General features: G+C 39.5%; 1 long non-coding RNA gene across 2 annotated transcripts; it reads left to right on the top strand.

Moving 5' to 3' along the window:
• Window positions 1-339: 339 nt before the first annotated feature.
• On the top strand, window positions 340-6677 carry LOC137251421 (uncharacterized). 2 transcript variants are annotated; one of them, XR_010953244.1, is made up of 3 exons: window positions 340-563; window positions 826-1279; window positions 6264-6677. It is a non-coding gene; the product is annotated as an uncharacterized lncRNA (long non-coding RNA). The 2 variants fall into 2 exon arrangements; XR_010953243.1 differs by lacking the exon at window positions 340-563 and adding an exon at window positions 673-751.
• The last annotated feature ends 316 nt before the right edge of the window (window positions 6678-6993 follow it).

Raw genomic sequence — 6993 nt, 5'->3', positions numbered from 1 at the left:
CTGAAGGACCCACATGTGTGCACTTAAAATTTCCTACTAAATTCGTTAAAAGAAATTTACCATCACAGCAACCCATATCTGATATTCCGATCCCTTTTTTGCTTCCCTGCGTCGCTTTCGACGAAGCAACCCCGGTAATTTTGACACTTCGTTCAGTGTCAAAACTCATGTTCACTGTTCCGTTAGTTCAATTATGTATATAATATTTTCTTTAAGTGGCTCCACGCCAATTATTCTTTTACTGATTCCTGCTAGGAGTGCAATAACACCACCCTAACTCCAGGTTAGGGAGGAATTGCAACTCCTAACTCCGCCAAAACGCTCGAGGGAAGACCAGAAGCCAACCTTGAGGCCTAGTTTGATTTTCAACTCAACGCAAAAAAGTCCGAAAAATTGACGTTGAGTTGAGGATGACACTGCACGTCCACTCGCGCGAAAAGACAAGAACGGAATGGGTTAGCTGTTTAGGCACTTCTAAATTAACCTGGCGCATTAACTAGACGCAGCCAAGTCCTCTTGCCACCAATTGGAATTGGAAGATTCGATATCCAAAACCAAAAAAGGTAACGTTTTCAAGACAGAGCACAACCTAAACAAACGTGGTATCAAAAGACGTGTGTCGAGATCTGTTTTTAGAATCTGAAAGTTGTATAGAATCGACGGGATGGCCTAGAAGGTTTCAGGTGGTCATACTAAATCGCTCCCGCTACAACCAAAGCAGCATTAATTACTCTCTGCTTTTCATTCATTCGTATGTGTATTTTAAATAATAAAAAAATGTTATATTATTCTAATATATATCACCTCTGCCGGGGTGCGATTCAGCTCAGGATATGCCAAAACAACAAGAAACCTACAATTAAATGCAGATTCACGTGTCATTTGCCAAGGATTTACCGGTAAACAAGGTACTTTCCACAACCAACATGCTTTGGAATACGGTACAAAATTGGTTGGATGTATTTTCCCAAAAAAGGGTGGAACTACGCATCTTGGTTTGCCAGTATTTGCTTCGGTAATTTATATTGATTTGTATTGATTAAAAATTGCAGCTGAAGCAAAAAATGCAACTGATCCGCATGCAACTGTTGTTTATGTGCCGCCACCGGGAGCTGCTGCTGCTATCATAGCAGTATTATAAGCACGACATTTCTTTGATTGGTTGCATAATCGAAATTGTGCCCTAACATGATATGGTTCGCGTTAAGCACCCTTTGTTAAAGCAAAATAAATCTCGTCTAGTCAGGCCCGATTGTCCAGGAATGTCGCACCAGAAAGGGTAAGTAAATTGCCTACCATATTAAATATATAAACAACTTGTATGCATTTGTTAGTGATAATTTGTCATGCTTTTGTTGATAATCAACTGAAGAAGGCAAATACCAAAGAGTTCGAAGTTCATGTTAATACCAATTGATTTCTTTAAATAGCGTTTGGAGAACAAAACCCATATGTATGTATGCATACAACTGCATAGAAAGGGAGGGATTAATTAATTATGATCAGTAGATTTATAGGATTTTTATTATTTTCCCTGCGTCGCCGTTGCCATTACATTGCGTTAAAAGAGGACATCAACACCTTACCCACAACCAGTTAAAATTTTAGTAAACTTTGCTCTTTTCATTACTGATTCAAAACTTGGGAAGTTATATATGTAGCATTCCATGGAGAATGGTAAAATTTAGCAGACTTTTGCATTGCGGTCATTATTAATATTCAATCCCTAGAAGGTTCAATGTAGTCATATCAATAGGTCCGGAGATGGTCGAGTTAGTACCTCAATGGTGCTTGTTACCGGAACGTAGATAGATAATTTATTGAGGATTGCACAGTGACTTGCACATCTCCTTCACAGCACCTCATCGTAGCCGACTTCTTTGATGAACCCTAGCAGAGTTCTTGGCTTGAGGGATTAAATGTGGGAATGCACTGGCCATGGTTGGATTCAAGGGGTTGTGTAGCGCAATATATAGCTTCTCCAACCCAATTGTCAACCTCACCTTCGAGCGGCGAATCCCGTTTCACTAACAGACGAGGCTCTGGCGACCCCAAGATCCTCATGGAACTTGGGGGTGGGGAGGGAGGGATGGCCTGAAGGTTCAATGTGGCCATATAAATCGTTCCCGAGATGGTCGGGCCAGCACCTTAATGGTGCTGTGTTACCGGAGCGTATCGGATCTGTATCCGACAAAGGACCATCACATCGATAACACTCCCCAAAGCCTTCGGGGAGTAACCTAATCGCTACAACAACAACAACAGCCCATAAACTTAGCCCTACGTTTTGAGATTGCTTCGTATTCTTGGAGGATATGGTCCGCCGTCTGCTGATCGATCACAAAATCGGCATGTGTTATTCGATAGTATGCCCACTTTCTGCATACGGCTGCTTGCCCTGTAAGAACGCTCTTGGTATTCTTCGGTTATCTTTCGATAGGTCTATCATTGCCCTGTAGCGACTTGTGGTATAACTTCCTAACAGTAACTTAGATTGTCTCAAACCTGGCGTATTGCTCTAACTAAATGATTTTTGGCTAAGAGCTGACAATAAAATTAACACAGAATATTTACTATTTGTTTTATTTTATTGTAACGTAGAAATAAAATTCTCTTTTAACAGCCACATATTATTCAAATAATCTTTTCTAGTTATTTGGTAACATTTTCATACATTTCTGATAAATTTAATGATGATTATAAATTTTAATAATTCAATATAGAATGTTCGGATATCAAAGAGTGGCTTTACTTGCTTTTTTCGCTGCAAAATTTTTTATAATAATATCAAAATTTAACTGTCTTGCCAAAACGGATGCAACGCAAAGCGTGGCATGTCCTAAAACTCGCTCTTTAGATGAACACTATCTATGAAAGTCTTTCATTCTTGAAAGGACGCTGAAGGAACGTTCTGCACTAGATACAGTGACAGGTAAAGTGCAAAAGGTACGTAAACCAATAAAAAAGTTGGGGGAAAATTGTATATATATTTTGAAAATAGACGGCATTTAGCAATTCCAATGGTGACAGACCTTTATCAAAATTTGCTTCGTAAATGTGTTTCAAGTGAACTATTTCACATTCTAAGCTTTGAGAAATATCCGACTTGTATTTTTCGACAAATTTTGCTGCGCTCGCCCGAACCGTAGTTTCATCCATGTCTTAAATTGCCACAAAAAGGAAAACTTTTCGTTCAAATTTCTCATAACTGCAAATCGTTCAGTAATGCCAGTGATTACCGAATCAACGATCACCAAGAATGTATTGTTTTTGAAATCAGACTCTGAATCATCCGTAACATCTCGAGATGATGTGGTCACATAAATCGTTCCCGAGATGGTCGGGCTAGCACCTTAATGGTGCTGTGGTACCGGAGCGTACCGGATCTGCATCCGGCAAATAACCATCACATCGATAATACTCCTCAAAGCCTTCAGGGAGCAACCTTATCGCTACAACCACAACAACAACAATAGAGTTACTCCTACCCCAGAAAATGGGGTCAACATTTATAGTGCATACAAAGAACATTTCAACTCACCAAATTCACTCATATTAACAGAGTATATGTGGAACTTAAGAGCGAATTGAGAGTTTCACAAAGTTGCACTGCCACACCGCCATTTTATACAGGGTAAAAGTGTAACGCTTTTTTAGAATAGAACAACAACGCTTGCGTAATACTTTATCCAGAAAAGAAAACGCTATCATAGTGCGGGTTGCACAAGGCGAGTAATCAGCATTCGAGTTTTTGTCGAGAATGTGACGTAGTGCTCCGTTGTAAGCTTCTTTTATATTGGCGCCGTTATCGTACCCTTGTGCACGACAATCTTCAATCATGTATGGCAAATTAGCTCAGCGATTTTCTGAGCAGTTTTTTGGTTACAATTCACGAAAGCCAAAATCTGTTCTGGACTTGTAAATTTGTTGCTTTCGAATTGAAATGGAGTGAGCGCAAAATGAACGTAGTCAACGTGACTAGCATCAAGCATAGCATCAACGATAATAGCAAAATACTTAGCTTTCTTGCCTTGATCTAATATAGTTTCCCTCACATGCTTTGCACAAATTTCTATAAACTCGTTCTGAATGTCTGTGGAAAGATAGTGAACTTGTAAACGTTTGTGCTGCTATTGTGAAATCCTAACTTTCTCCAAATGATCTCTAAGTATCGGATCATAATGGCTTATGAGATCTTAGATACCCAAAAAATGTCCATCCTTTCGCTTTTTGAAAAAAAAAAAATAGTGTCCAAAATTCTATATAAAATTCCTTTCCACTTTTGAGTTTCAGTGATTAGCTGTTCATTGATAAGTGTATCAATTGTAGCCTCCTTTCGAATTAGGTTTTGTAAAAATCGCCATTGAATATAACATTTAATGTGATCTTCAGTATTTTCGTGTGATGGCAGTTTAGCGTATAGCTTCTTCCATACCTGGAATTTCGAATATTCGCCAGGACAACAAATTTTAGGCGATTTAAAGTATTGGTGCTTAACAGACGACCATGTCAACAAGGCAATAAAAAGCATTGCTACTGGCACTCCACACCAACCAGTGACGCTCCACTTTCTCTCCATTTGGCAAGATTCTGTTTAACAACAAAGTAGGAAATGCCTCGTCATGACAATCACGTGGAAAAATAACAGGGCACTTTTGATGACCTCGACGAATTATTTCGTTGACTTCTTCAGATCGCAAAAACTCATTATTCACAGTACCGATATCGAAGTCGTTTAAATAATCTATACTTTGATACAGATTTGGTGGTATTTTTGGAAGGCTTTTTGAAGATGAACCTTCATCAGTGTTACCACGAAAACTTTACGATTTCGGATTCATGTAAACATATATTTTTGTTTGATGTTATTATTGTCTCCTCACTGTTCGAGGGACCAGGTAAAAAATCATTATCAATATTCGTTGCTTTTGAAATTCGGATTAAAATTTCCACATGGAAGAACTAAAGACTCTCCTGAATTAAAAAAAATGTCTTAGTACCTCTAAATCGCGGGCCCCCCGAGAAATACCGGGCCCCCTGAGAAATATCGTGCCCTGCGCTTGCCAGGCTAAGGTTCCAGCTATTAGGAGTGATAAAGCTGTTAGATATAGAAGCAGCAAGTGGCTTAAGTCATAGGAAGCTTCAAGTATTTGTCAAGAGGACGGAGTTTTTTTTATAACATAGGTTATGGTTCTTGATAGGGTTTTCAGCTTGGTCGTTAAAACAAACTTCTGGTAACACTACGGACTCATTCAGTCTATGTGAGATCCTCATGAACCGGCCACTTCAACCTAACCTATATTTTGTGTTTTGGTTTTTACTTTAGAATCTACCGGTTAAGTATGCGATGTCAGCTTACTAAGCGCCTTCAAATGTAGATCCATAAGGAACATGAGGTCGCCAGAGCTTCGGCTGTTAAAGAAACAGGATTCGCCACGGGTAGGTGACGTTGAAAATTGGGTTGGATAGGCTATATATTGCGCTGGCAACCCATTGAAAGGATTGCGCTACAAAACCCCTTGAATCAATTTGGTATTTTAGTCGCCTCTTACGACAGGCATAGCTACCACGGGTATACTCTAAGCCCACTAACCCGCTGGAGCCATGAGAAGCGTGAGTGCACTTTGGGTGTCGCAAGGCAAGTTCCGTCGTGCCTGGTGTTGTTGGGTGAGCGGCCAGGCAAGGCAGCAGGGTACACATGCACCATTCAGGAGGATACCCTCGCTGAGCCCAGAAAATCTGGGAAAATTAGATGTACTGATCAGATCCAGCAAACGAGTATGTTCTGTACTGGCATATGATAAACTTGCAGACAACCAAACGTTTACTTTCCTGTCCAAAAGGGAATTGGTGCTCGGCACTGCTGCTAAAGAAGAATAGACGTAGTCATATCAATTCGTTCCCGGGTTACTCGGGGAAAGCAGTTTTAGCAGTACTTTGCCCGTTTCAATTTGCACATTCATTCAAAGAACTTCGCATAATGGATTAAACAGTCATCTGCATTTATTCGTTTTTGTTTTTGTAGCATGCCTAATTTACTATCTATTACCCCAACATCTATCAAATATCCCTTGTTATAATCTTCGGGTACCCCCGCTACCGGAAGATGCCTTGGCATGGAGGAGGTTCACTTGAATTTACTTTACAGATCCTGATTCTGTTATCTGAAATCCCCTTGAGTATCTTGTATTTATTAAGCACTTCCGGTTATATTAAAAACTTATTATCTATCCTTACTGATATTCGTTTCTTTTTCATTCTAGGTAATTCGATTTGACAATGTGGGCATAGCAATATTCCAGCTGTGGCTGTAAGAAGAACGTACATTTGCTCAAACTACAAGAAAACTGCAACAACTGTCCCTCGGCCTTTTTAGTATCACTTATAAGGCCCTACCACGCATATTATGGGAAAGGGTCAAGTTCAAAGGCTCAACATGCAAATCGACTTTGATAGCACGAAATGGGCTGCATATATTCCGGTATTATATCTACAACACTCATATCTATGCAAACTGATACTAACACCACCCGCGCAGGAAAAATTGAGCACCATCAGTGTGAGCTTCGAAACTCAAAATGGTTTCAGAAAGGGCACGACTACGGATGAGTTTATGTCTTTACATATGTAGTTTGTACATATAAATATGCACATATGTAAGGTTTACTAGAAAATTAAGGAAATTATTTGTAAAAACCATTGTATACATAATTTATTCATAACTAAATATTATTTAAACAAAAGGGACGCGTTTCATTCATATAAAAAGCGAATTGACAGAAGGTAACCGGTGCGGGTAACCGATAGGCCAGTTACCCGTGTTGTTGTTGTTGCATATGTTTTGGTTAGCGATAACAAAAACATACCTAATGAAGTAACTTAAAAATGTAAATCACATCGAGCGAGAAGGAATGTCAAAAACACAATAGGTAAGAGCGAGAAAGCGAGTCACACGTACACTATTTTGAGAGAGCGCATGCGTTAGACGGCCCA

Source organism: Eurosta solidaginis, chromosome 1, assembly GCF_040869045.1.
Source record: "Eurosta solidaginis isolate ZX-2024a chromosome 1, ASM4086904v1, whole genome shotgun sequence".
Taxonomy (NCBI): Eukaryota; Metazoa; Arthropoda; class Insecta; order Diptera; family Tephritidae; genus Eurosta; species Eurosta solidaginis.
The sequence above is the reverse complement of the archived record's forward strand: the minus strand, read 5'-3'. Positions and strand labels throughout refer to the sequence as shown.